The sequence below is a fragment of the Ochlerotatus camptorhynchus genome, unplaced genomic scaffold, assembly GCF_037179485.1.
Source record: "Ochlerotatus camptorhynchus isolate MF236.1 unplaced genomic scaffold, CSIRO-AGI_Acam_v1.1 ptg000124l, whole genome shotgun sequence".
In the NCBI taxonomy this organism is placed as follows: domain Eukaryota; kingdom Metazoa; phylum Arthropoda; class Insecta; order Diptera; family Culicidae; genus Ochlerotatus; species Ochlerotatus camptorhynchus.
The window spans coordinates 2,911,391-2,925,482 of NW_027040614.1; positions in this window are offsets into that span (position 1 = coordinate 2,911,391).

Consider the following 14,092-nt stretch of genomic DNA (forward strand, 5'->3'; position numbering starts at 1 on the left):
AGTGTACCGAGTACGGCGCCGTCGACGTTAGGGCATCTTCATCGCGGGGAGGTTCTCGTCGCCACACATGCTCTATGGAGGTTATATAGCATTCTACAAGTCTAAATCATAATCTACAGAATCCTCAAAAAAACTAAAATTGTTACTTGGGAAGTGATGTCCAAGCAAGAGATTTTTCAGAGTCGTCCGCTCTTTTGATTTTACCGCGAAATGTTCCCATTTTGTTTGTTAAATTTCTTAGTAATAGCTATTTTCACTATTTGTAGTTTAGACCCAAAAAAATGCTTGATAATTGTGACTCGACTTTCTTGGCAACCACCGCAGCACCGATTTGGATGCATCAACAAGTATTATATAGGGATAACAACGATACTGATTTAGCAGAACACTAGAGGTATCCCACTCTAAACTTGGTATTTCTATCGATATACCTATATATATATATATCCGGGAATATTTATAAATTCTTAAGAAATACTTAAGAAATATCTAGCGATGGTTTGTTTGCTCGGTTGCTATAGTCTATAAACAAATTTAATTTGTGTGTTTATCTGACGTTTGGATTCAAATCTTATCTGATTTTGCGTACATTTAACAATTATTATATTATTATTATTATATTTATTATTTATTATATTATTATGCACAGAAAGTTAACGGTCAATTTGTAGTAGATAGCAAAACGCATAACGAATGGGTGGTGGATGAGCTATGATGAAGAGGAGAGAAGGTCAGCGAATCTGAAGCTGTGGAACAGAGTGTACAATGCCACTATGAAGGTCGTAGCGAAGGGTTCAGTCGTGTTGGACAGCAACGATGGTCGAATCGATGTCAGCGGTGTTCTGAAGATTCCCGACCTAGCCACCAACTTGTTATCCGTAAGTACGATCTGCAAAAAGGGCAAAACTGTTATTTTCACCAAAGACAGATGCGAAGTTCGGGACGAAGACGGTGATCTGGTTGTCACCGGCGTCGAGGAAGGTGGCCTCTACAGAGTCAATTGGCCAGAGAAGTCGTTTTTGGCAAGCGGCATGGAGCTCTGGCATCGACGTCTGGGGCATCTTCACGAAGGTGGTTTGAAGAAGCTCAAACGAATCGCCAACGGAATAGATTTCCAAGATGGGTCGTTAGAAGGATGTGTTGCCTGTCTGGAAGGCAAGCATACGAGGCGTTCATTCCCAAGCAGCGAGTCAAGAGCTGAAGAACTGTTGGAGTTGGTACACTCTGACCTCTGCGGACCAGTGGAGATTTCGTCGTTGGGTGGAAGCCGTTATTTCATGACGTTCCTGGACGATGCAAGCAAGCGGGTGGTGGTTTACTTCTTGAAGCAGAAAAATCAAGCACTCGAAGCGTTCAAGTCGTTCAAGGCCAAAGCGGAAAGACAGACGGGCAAGAAGCTAAAAATCTTGCGTTCAGACAACGGAAAGGAGTACGTGAATGCAGATTTCCGGAAGGTGTTGGAGTCCGATGGGATTCGACATCAAACCACGTGCCCGTATACGCCTGAGCAGAACGGGGCGGCAGAGCGCATGAACCGCACGCTGGTTGAAAAGGCGCGGTGCATGCTCAACGATGCGAAGCTGGGAAAAGAGTTTTGGGCAGAAGCTATTTCGACCGCGGCTCACGTGGTGAATCGATGTCCTACTCGTTCCCTGGAAGAGAAAACGCCGGAAGAGGCGTGGACCGGAAAGAAGCCGAATTTGAAGCACCTCAAGATTTTTGGCTCGAGCGTGATGACTCTGGTACCGAAAGCGAAAAGGAAGAAGTTTGATCCCAAATCCGTGAAAGGCATTTTCGTCGGCTATTGTGAAGACACGAAAGGTTACCGGGTGTATGATCCAGAGAATGACCGTTTCCGAGATGTCATGGTACTGGAAAAAGGCGTCGCTATCTGTATGGCAGAACAACGAGTGCAGCCGGTGGAGTTCATGGAGCTTTGTTCGGATGAAATCCATGATCGTCCTGAGTCCGGTGCAGCTGATACTCCTGAAGATGGTCAACACGCTGTGCTTCCTCTAGGCGAACAACCGAATGGCATCGTCGTACCTGGTGCAGCCGGGCCTGCTGTTGTTATCGATCAACCGGGTGGCAATCCTGGTGAAACCGGAACAACGGAGGAAGACATCGTCGTTGTTGACAGTTCGTCCAGTGAGGCAGACGAATTCGAGGATGCCTGTGCCGATTTTGCGCTCCCACCGCAACTGATTAGACCAGCTGAGTTGCAGCAAAGGTTAGGGCGCAGCGGTCGGGAGCGCCGTAATCCAGGCAAGCATAATGACTTTATTAGTTACGGTTCCTTTTCTGGTGGTGTTCATTACCCTCAGTTATCCTTCAACACGACGAGCGACGATGATACGATGGATGATCCGACGAGCTACGATGAGGTTCTGCGGCGGCCGGACCGAGATCATTGGATTGCGGCTATGCGTGAGGAAATTGCATCCCTCAGCGAGAATAGCACGTGGGTGCTCACCGATCTGCCTGAAGGGCGGAAAGCGATTCGGAACAAGTGGGTGTACCGAACGAAGCGAGGTCTCGACGGAACCATCCAGAGGTACAAGGCCCGCCTCGTGGTGAAGGGCTGCTCTCAACGACCTGGTCTGGACTACGACGAGGTGTACTCCCCGGTCGTGCGGTACGCGACCGTCCGGTATCTGATGGCACTGGCGGTGCGGTACAACTTGGATATTGACCAAATGGACGCGGTCACTGCATTCCTGCAGAGCGAGCTGAAGGACGAGGAGATCTACATGCTCCAGCCAGAAGGGTTCGATGCGTCGAATGGAAAGGTGTGCAGACTGAAGAAGGCCCTCTACGGTCTCAAGCAGTCCAGCCGCGTATGGAACGCGCAGTTGGATGTGGTGCTGCAGGAGTTCGGACTGAAACGGTCGAGCGTGGATCCCTGTTTGTACTGGTGCATCCGTGGAGGAAAGATGATGTTTGTGACTATCTACGTCGACGATCTCTTGATTTTCACAAACGATCGGAAGCAAAAGAAGAAGCTGAAGGCCCATCTGCACAAGCGGTTCCAAATGAAAGACCTCGGGGAGGCGCAACAATGTCTTGGCATCAGAATCACGAGGAAGCGTGAAGAAGGCAAGCTGTGGTTGGATCAACAAGCCTACATCGAAGACATCGTCAATCGCTTCGGTATGGCCGATGCCCACCCAGTTGCAACACCAGCAGATCCAAGCATCAAGTTGGACAAGTCGATGGCACCGAAGATGAAATCTGAAATGGAAGAAATGAAGTCAGTGCCATACAAGGAAGCAGTCGGGTGTTTGTCGCTCAAGTCACCCGACCGGATATTGCTTTTGCCGTCAACGTTGTGAGCCAGTACAGTGCCAACCCTGGCCGTCCTCACTGGGAAGCGGTGAAGAGGATAATCCGGTACCTGAAAGGTACAATAACCAAGAAGCTAGAGTACTCGACAAGCGGTCCAGCGGACATAGTTGGGTACAGCGAAGCCGATTGGGGAGGAGATGTGACGACCGGAAATCCACAACCGGTTATGTGTTCATGATGCAGGGAGGTGCGATCTCGTGGAACGTCAAGAAGCAGCCTACCGTAGCCCTTTCGTCCTGTGAAGCGGAATACATGGCCATGTCTCGCACGATCCAGGAAGCTATGTGGTGGAGTAATCTGCAGTCGCAGTTTTGCGAGGCCAAACCGATTTCCGTGTGCTGCGATAATCAATCGGCAATCAGCATCGCCAACAACGGTTCGTATAACCCCCGGACCAAGCACGTCAGTATACGGTACCATTTCGTGCATGATAGCCTGCAGCATGGTGTCGTCCAACTGAGCTACACGTCGACAACGGAACAGCCAGCCGATGGGTTCACGAAGCCGATGACCGTTCAGAAGCAGCAGAAGTTTCGGAAGTTAACTGGCGTCGCGGATTAGGGAGGAGTATTGTGATCGTAGCAACCCAGTAATTCGCGTCGCTATATGCACTTGTTATTAGTTGCTAAGTTTCTGAATAAAATTTTCATTCCACTGTTCAACGTCAACCGATAAAGACGTGTTTCAATTACTCTCTACAATTAAAACCAATAGTGTTGGAACCATTGAGTTGGAAAGCATGCATTAAATACTCCTCGCAAAAATTAGAGAAAATGTACTCCCTCTTCCCATTCGTCACTTTGTTCCACTACCTAATGCATTGCTTGTCACACATTTGTAACACCCCCTCCCTCACAGCGTGACTTACTTAATGGATGTTCCCTTAGAGACTGGAACTAGCTTCTAGTGGAAAATTACAAAACGTCACACATTATGAAATATGTGGCAACATTGGAGGCATGCTCATTTAATGGGTTAATGAGCTGAACGTTAATCTTACAAAAATACTCCATTTTCCAGGTTTCATTTTATCGTTTAAAAAACCATATTGTTGTTTTCAAACTATTGTTATATATAGATTCGGTGGTTCGGTAGACTATGATTAGTCTGTTAAATGTTTAGTAGTCTTGAGAATAAACAGTTTCATTGTGTTCAGCTTTTATTTCATAATGTATACAGTCAACAACAACATAAATTTTTCGACAAATATGTAAAACAATCGTCTCCAAGGATTCTCATGTTAGAGAAAACGGATCAAAAAGGCTCGGTGTACTGCATTTCCCCATTTTGAAAAACATACATTTTGTTATATTCTTTCATAGGCAGATTTGAAATACTCCCTTACAATGAATTCACACTTTATTTCAAATAAACTCATTTTATACTCTAAAAAATTATCTAACTGATGGAGCAAAAAACAACAAACACAGCACTAGCAACCGGTCATAAAACAAACGTTACTACGATGAAAATAAAACCTAGAAATAAAATACTTAAAAATACTTAGCGATACTTACGAGATATTTAAAAATATTTAATAAATATTGGAACTAAAGTTTAGAGTGGGATGCCCCTAGGCAGAACATGTCCTAATTTTGAGGTCGTTTTGGAGCGTCCGGATTTATTTTAAAAATTTACAATTTTTCCTGATTTTTCTGTTTGCGCGACAATAATTTTACATTTTACATGATTCAACATTTATAGTTTCAGATCTTTAATCGACTGATTCAAAGAAACTGAATTTCTCGTGTAAAGAGTCATTCATTTTTGGCTGAAATTGTGTGAGCGTGTACAATGTGACAGTTCTCTTTGATTGTTTTCAATTTGAGACCCCTTCTGCTAGTCACGATGCTAATTCTGAGTTTTAATTCGTTAAGTTCGTGTGCCGGTTAAACAGATCGATAAAAATATCCAAACGGAAGTGTTATTTCTTCAATGAAGCACGCCGAAAGTATCCTTGCTTCATTCAGGGACGAAGCGATTTTGAGGCTAAATATTGTGTGTGTGATTCGTACGTGTCAGTGGCCAACAGCGGAATGTACATATTTCCATTTTATGATAAACTAAGGTAAATCGGATTTGGAAAATTATATCCAAACACCCAAGCATTCTAAAAATGCTGAAATTAGTGTTGCAAAAGTCCACTCCAGCGGCTCTGAAAATTTGGACAGCAGAAGGAGCTCTTGCATTTCACACGGTAATGCACCGCAACAGATTCAAATCGATGGATTAGCTGCGCTCCTAATAAGGCAGAAGCCATCACTGGAGTTCTTTCGCCGCACTCAATCGACGTTACTTTGAAGGAACTCACCGAAACTCCATTCGTTTGTGTAAGTACAGACGACAGCAATCACGGCATCATGAAGATATTCCCTATCGTTGTGAAGAACTTTGATGCATCGAAAGGAGGCATTCAAGTGAGGATTTTGGATCTCCATGAAGTGGTCAGTGAGAAAACTGGAACGATCACTGAAATAATTGATCATTTGTTCAAAAAGCACAATTTGCAAGACAAATTAGTAGCTTTCAGTGGAGACAACATTAATACGAGTTTTAGAGGCGTTATCCAACAAGGAAAGGAGAATATCTTTCACTTGCTGAGACAGACATTAAATTCGAACCTTATAGGTGTAGGATGCCCTGTTCACGTTCTGCACAACGAGCTTCACCACGGTCTTGATCAGTTGGGAGCTTTTGACATGGACTCGATTGTCTTGAAAATGTACAAGTACTTTTCGATCTACACTGTGAGAACAGCTGAGTTGAAGCAATTCTGCGATTTCGTGGAAATCGAGTATCGTTACCTGCAGTCTCACAGTAAATAGGGCTAAGTTTAATGCCAGCTGTTCATCGAATCTTGCAAATGTTTCCGGTGTTGAAATCGTTTTTTTTTTCAACGATGAGTTAAGTGAATGCTACTGGTTTTTTACGCACTAACTGATGGCCGTTTACAGTGAAAAAATTAAGTTTCTTGAATGGGACCAAAACACCGTAGCAGAGGCACTGCGAACGATTGATGAAGTGCGTGATTCTCTTGAAGAGAGGTTTGAAGCTAAATTCCTACCTCTAAGCATAAAATCAACTCTATCAAAGCTCAGATAGGAAGGTTATGACCGAAAAGGACTGGAACTCGAAGCTGCTGCTCAGGAAGTCTCCAGAGTAACTAACCAGTATTTGGAGAAGTGGATGGAATCTCTTTCTGATCTGAGAATATGAGCATAACTGCAATAAATAATTCACAATGCTTAATATTTGATTGATTTCTAGCTGTTCCAGCGGCTTGATTTCCAAAATCTGGCAATTAAGTATGAAGACGTTGAGAAAACTGTTCTGTTCCTGAAGGATAAAAATCGACGAGAATCAGATTTTCGATCAGTTCGTAAACCTCAAGAAGTTCTTGAGCTCGGTAGAGCCGGAATATTACAGGCAGAATTGCAATAATTGGGCCAATTAGAGGACCACTAGGGCCAAAAACTTACACACACACCCTATCGGTAAATTAACCAGTTCACTCGCAAATACATAGTTACCAATGCGTAAAGTGCAGTCGGAAGGAATGTCATCAACATCCACCTCAGCAACTTCAAAACATGTCAATCTGGGCTTGGATTAGCCACGGGACAACTGCCCATTCCAGTACATCTAAGCTCGTGGCACCAGTGGAATTCGAAACCGTCAATTCCAGCACATCAAACAGGATTTTCGACAACGACGGACGATTATCAACAGAAGGTCAAACGCCGTCTGCCAGCGAGCAGAATCGACCATTAATCTGGCCCGCCACCAAACGGGTGCGATAAGGATATAATTAGTGATTTATTTTGTCCGTGTATTTGGTGATGGGTCATTGTGCTGAACGCTACTAGGCCGAATAACATTAGGTCGACATCTGCGTTGTTCCAATTTTAGGAACTACTTGATGGAGTTCATAATAATACAGAAAACGACATTATGTTGATACATTGTTCATCCAAGATTTTAAAAAGCCTCAAAAAAGTTTCAAAGAAGGAAAAATCTAATGATAGAAATATTCTTCAACTGAAAATGTTCCTATTAGTCAAAGTCTTCATTCCTAAAACATTTCCTGCAGCAACATTGTTCCCAGAGGTTTAATTTTTCAAATGTGCGATTTTGACATATTGTCGAAGATTCTAAATGATTGAATTTTAAATCAAGTTCAAGATTTAAATAAAATTTCATTTCATGGACAATTCAAGTTGAATTCATGTATGTATGCCCCTTCTCATGAAACATTACCGAAGCTCCCGAGTGTTGAACATTGTTTTCAAGAATACTCTAAGTTCTGTCGATCACTATTCAAAATTCGGCCTAATGGCATTTGGCCTAATGACTATACACCGTCTGTTTGACTTGCAGAAATACATGGAAATCGATCCGAGGCATCAAACGGGGAACTGGTGCCTATTGAATGAGCATTTCCACGTGGATGGACGGATCGATCGGTGCGGATTGTTTCAGTCGAAAAAAAAAACCTTTAGGCGGACCAGAATGTTGGCAATCGTGCAGCAGTAGCGATAAATATATGGCAAGCAATCCGAGATAAATCAGCTCCCTGTGATGAGGGCGATAAAAAGACATAAATCGAAACACTACCAGAGCCGCACATTAATGCCGACGCGAAACAGAAGCACATATAGGAATGAAGAAATGCCCGAACGAGAGATATTGATCGCAGTTGGCTGGGATGGATGGAGGTGGGGTGCATCAAGCGCATGGCTAACTGCGACTAAATCCAACCAGTAATTGATCACAATTTTCTTTTTTTTTCTCTCTGCAGTTTGCCAACTATAGGTTTCTACCTAGCTGCAGATATATGCACAGAAGGGGGAAACTAGGTCACACCGGCCTTGATATCGATAGTGTAAAGAATTCCGGCGTGTGTAACTGCATATCCTATAATTGGACCAATCCTCCGAAACGCTCCCGCAACGGCAATTGTTGTCAGATCGAAGTGACCATAAACATAAATTTGCATAACATTCGACTCGCATAGTTTTCGCTTTCCGGCGCACCAACAAGAAGTCGCGAGTCTGTTCCCATGGTTTTTTCATTCATTGCATAGCCAACCACGACACACCGTTGCGGACGGATGGACTGGGCCAAGAAGGCGAGGGCGGTAGCTGCTTCTTACTTTGGTACGGAATTTCCGTTCCGCGATCGAATCGAATTGATTAAGTACTTCGCACTGACTGCCCTAGAGCGAGCGTGGCGTGAGTTGGAGCATGAAGGAGATAGAATGGAAAGAACTGAAACAGCACCTTAAGCGGAAAACACATGTTCGCAAATGTGTACGATATGCGTTTAGCAGTTGAAGTATTATTTTTTTTCCCTTTCATTCAGATTGTTAGAAATGTAGGGTTGGGAAAACTGAACGTGTTTCAAACGTTGGATGCAGGGTTGCTTCGACTCACTTTGGTATAAAATATGTTTTTTATTTGCATTCAGTGCTGAAAAGTGCCACTTTTCGACACTGTTTTGAATAACATTCAGGGTTGCTTCCACTCACTTGCTATAAGAAAATGTTTTTTTTTTACGTAGGACTACGTATGTAGTTTCTATATGTGGGTACACTTCGTGAAAACCAAACATGGAACATGTAACAAAGTCATGAAAGATTTTGAACGTTAATAACTCAGCTGCGCCTGGACCAATTTCAATAATTTTAACACCAATCGTTCAGAAATATTTCTACGCATCTGTTAAATTAAGGACTTAATCATTTTGAAAAATTCCACTATTGAAAATTGCACAAATGTGCAACTGTTGCTATGATAATTAAAATTACCACCGATTGCGTGCGAAAAGAGATTTCCCTAACACAGATTTCAAAGTTGAATTCCATCCGGTCTCACCATACGGTGTTTGTTCAATCACCGCGTGGTGAGTGGTGGTGTTCTCCAGTACACAACGAAAGGCTCCCCGTAAGTAACTAGCTATCAAAGCTGCCCACAACCGCTGATCGAATTCAGTTCACATCACCGTGTGTGGTGTTGTCCGGTCGTCAGTATATGCAACAGTGTTTTTGGTACGTGGCGTTGACATTGTTTTCCAGTACACAACGAAAGGCTGCCTGCAAGCAGTGAGCTGTAGCCCACATGAGCATCCATAGAAGGAGGAAGAAGCCGTACCGCTATGGATCGGAATCGGTAGCTCTTCGTGAGTCGCTGTGGGCCATCTATGCGCGTTATACAAAAGAGTATAAACAGAGAGAATCCCGCTCACATTCCTATTTCACACAAATCACAAGCTCCTGCTGCAGTTAACAAATATTGTTGATAATATAAGACCACGTAGTCCTACGTCACCATAGCGAACAAACCCCATAGGGCTGTCCCTTATAGTTTTTAATTATGAAATCATTAGGTGTTATTATAATATGTTGTACTTGTAAGTTAAAAGAATTTGTCTATTTCGCTTTCAAAGTGTCACAATCAGCGATTTTATAATTCGTGAGCGATCACTCAGAGGGAGCGCTCGCGAGCCGTAAAATCGTTCATTGCGACTATCTGAAACCGAGTTTGATCATTTGATCATTGTTTTAAAGCAAGTGAGTAGAAGCAAGCCTGATAACATTATGGCCTACTTTTCGTAAATAAAATAAGTAAAGTTTATAAATACCTTTGAATGAACCCTTAAGAGAACAGAATTTCTTTCAAATTTTACACAAAATTATTTTGAAACTATCCTTAGAATTCAACACCCTTTGAGTTCGTCTCGTAATTTCCTTTGAATCACGCAGCAGAACCCTCTTGAAATTCTTCTCAGAACTTATTAGGAATACTCGAATTCAAATTGGATCTTAAATCTTCCTCACAGTCATCATGAAATTCTCCTCAGAACTCCAAAATTATACTCAAAGCACTTCTAGAAATCCACTTGGAGAATTCACCTTTTGGAGTTCTTCTTACACATAAAATTTCAGATTTCAAATCCAGCTAAATGGAACAGCAAATCATGATTTTTCTCGAAAATCAGCTAACATTTGAATGCAAATCGAAACATTGAACGTCGCGTGATAGTGAAATTTAATCAAGGCCTAAATACTTTTTCGTAGCCTTTTGTTTTCGGATTTGAAAGATCGTCGGTTGCAGTGGCTTGCTGACTGAGCAGAAAAACGCGGTCCCAGGTCCTTTCATATTAAAAATGTATGGTAAGATCGCTTGTTAATCGTGTAGTTTGCTAAACCTTTCATTCTCGTCGGTGCCGGGTTTGAATAGTTATAACAACTTGAATAACGGTATGATGTGATATGAGGGACTCGGTGGCCTTAGAGCAACCGTTTTTGCTTACATCCTGCATTTGCAGAACATCCTGAGTCAAATCTCAAGCCCATCCACATCAAGATTCGTCAATCGTTTTATTTGTTAATATGACTACATGGTATATAATAACAGCAACTCGATGGTTAAAAAGGAGCTCGTTTGCCTAGTAGCAAACGTTTTTGCTTACTCAGCAGAAGACCGTGAGTTCAATCCCAAGCTCCTTCGCGTTATACGATCGTTAGGACATCAATTCAGCTTATCGTTTACCAAAACGAACGCTGCTGCAAACCCAACCCTCTTACCCAACATCCCTGTGATTCCTCGTGGAAGTGCAGAGGACTCCTCGGCTTCCATCAAAGCGAGTGTCACGTCAACACATTCCTACCCATTCCTTTCTTTACCTGCGTTCAGGCGCGGCTGGCGCTGTTATTGCCTAATTCGAGATCACCAGTTTTTACACATTGAGGATCATTGCAGGTCCCAAGCATCGTCTATTGGTTCTCTGTGTAATTACAGCTGGTCTGGCAATAACAGAGTAGCAACCGTGGGCGGTCAATCATGATCATCATGGTCATGCTCAATGAGCTAACATTTGAATCATTTGCTGGAAATCAGTGAAAAGCTGTCAAAGTGTTAGCGTCCCAAGCAAGCAAGTAATTTTGCATAAAAGTAAAGATAGGTTTCTAGAGGTTGCCACGAATTTTCATCTCAAATTATTCGGTGATTTATTTTTCCACTTGGTAACTTGCCCAGTAATTCATGTAAGAAAACTCCAGTAAAATTTTGCTTATTTTCAGCGACTTAAATTTGGTGTGTAGAGCTGTCTGTGGGGCCTCATAGCCTAGTCAGTAAAGGCACGGTATTCCAAGCCGGAGTCGGCGGCGGGTTCGATTCCCGATCCGGTCGAGGGAATCTTTCGGGTTGGAAATGTTCTCGACTTCCCTGGGCATAGAGTATCATTGTGCTTGCCACACAATATACAAATTCATGCACTGGTATTGGCATTGAAAGCTCTCAATTAATAACTGTGGAAGTGCATTTAAAACACTAAGTTGAGAGCACGCAATAAGCTAATATGCACTAAGCAATAAGCTTAAAAATGCGAAGAAGAAGAAGAAGTGTAGAGCTGTCTTTACATTGTTCCCTTAAATCAAAGACAACAACAAATCACGAAGACTGTCAACTCTTCCATTTTCTCATACGAACACTTTGAGACGGATACAATCGCGTCATCTGCCGCTCAAAGGTAAATGCTTCTAACGAATTTGATAGCAATGATTACATCCTCAGAACAAAGGTTTGTGTATTTGCTCATTTTTCTATGCGTTGCTTCCACTTTCACTCAAGCGCAGCGCTATTGTATCTGTCGCTTGGATATGATGTCTTTGCTAAAATATACTCGTTCCCTTTAAATTTTTCTATTGATTTCTTTTAAATTTTTCATAAAATATCCATGAAATTTTTATAAAATTTGTTGCGAATTAGCAGAAACCAGCAATACTGGCAACCCGGACAGGTTCCACAGCAATGAAATAGTAGTTTCCCGTTCTCTCCCACAGCGATCGTCATCAGTTTTCCTTATTACTATCTAGGGCGCAAGCTAGATGAGGATAGGGCTGATCATACGCGATCGGTTTTTCTCTCGGTCTTCATATTCATCACTGACCCTAGCTATCGTTTCAATATACCAGGGCCAATAGCAGCAAATAAACAGTTTTGAATCGAACTCCATCGGACAATAATGTGTTCGTTTTCTTTCAGCATCAGTTTTCGGCTGCTTCTTCGAAGGTTTGTCCGCTTGCAGTTCCTTTGCGCGCTGACGTGATCCGCGCTTGTATGGTGTAGCCGAATGCTGCGACATGGCTGTGTCTATAAGCCCGCAAATAAGTTTTCAAATATCACTTACTTCGCATTAAAAATTGTAGAAATTTTAAGAGATTGAACTGCCCATTAATTTTGGTATTCGGAAATTAAATCCGTGTTAGGGAAGACACATCAATCACAGAATCTGAGCATACCGGATGGTACCTACGTTTATGCTTTTTGATACAAATTTTAAGCCCTTCTTATTAAGAAAATTCGTGAAGAATTTTACTGCATCAAAAAGGCAATCGATGATAATTTTAATTATCATAGCAACAGTTGCACATTCGTGCAATTTTCAACAGTGAAATTTTGAATAACGGTAGTCTTAATTTTAACAGATTCGTAGAAAAAAATGATATTGGCGTATTAAGAATTAAAATATGTAAGTGCTTACTACCTCAGTTGGGAGCGATCCTGAGAATCCCTGACTACAATGGCCTCAGGGTCGGCACGCTTACCGAACAAGGTTCCACGTGGCAAGAAATGATCGCACTGGATACAGCAAAAACTCCTACAGCACTTCAATATTCAAAATAACCACTTTTTATTGTTGGATTATACTAAAGGGTGATACGGTCAAAATTTGGTCAAGGGAAAACGCGTGTAAATCGGTGAAATCGTTTATTTAAAAAATCAAATTAAATTTCTTTTCCAAGTTCAATTAGTATAAAATTCAGGAAAAATATTCAGTTAGGCTTCCGCTTTTCCAAATCCGAATTGCCGGGCCTTACGCTTGACCCCTGCCATCAGATTTTGTACAGCCACCTTGTCCACCTTCTTCGCCGCAGAAAGCCAGTTTGCCTTGAACTGCTGCTCGCCCTTAGCAGTTTTTTTGGTCTTCTTTAGGTTCCGCTTGACAATAGCCCAGTATTTCTCAATTTGGGCGGAGCTCTGGCGTGTTGGGAGGGTTCTTGTCCTTGGGAACCACCTGCACGTTGTTGGCGGCGTACCACTCCATGGCCTTTTTACCGTAATGGCAAGATGCCAAATCCGGCCAAAACAGTACGGAACAACCGTGTTTCTTCAGGAAAGGCAGCACTCTTTCACGTAAATTTCTTGGTTGACAGTCCGGGAAGCTATGAAAATGCTGCTTTTCAAGGCACAGGTACAGATGGCTTGCCAAACCAGATATTTCTTTGCAAACTTTGACAGTTTCATGTGCTTGAAAACATCTGCTACCTTTCCCCTTCCTTTTGCCGTATAAAACTCCTGTCCCGGAAGCTGCTTGTAGTCGGCTTTGACGTAGGTTTCGTCGTCCATTACCACGCAGTCAAACTTCGTCAGCATCGTCGTGTACAGCCTCCGGGATCGCGCTTTGGCCGTCGTATTTTGTTTATCATCGCGATTTGGAGTCACTACCTTCTTGTAAGTCGATAGTCCGGCTCGTTTTTTGGCTCGATGCACGGTTGTAGAAAATACACCCAGCTTATTTGCGGCATCTCGGAGAGAGAGGTTAGGGTTTCGCTTGAAACTACCGGCAACTCTCTTTGTCGTCTCAGCGGCTTCCGGTTTTCGATTTCCCCCCGATCCAGACTTCCTGGCTGTCGACAAACGTTCCCCAAACACTTTAATTACATTTGTAACGGTTGATTTGGCAA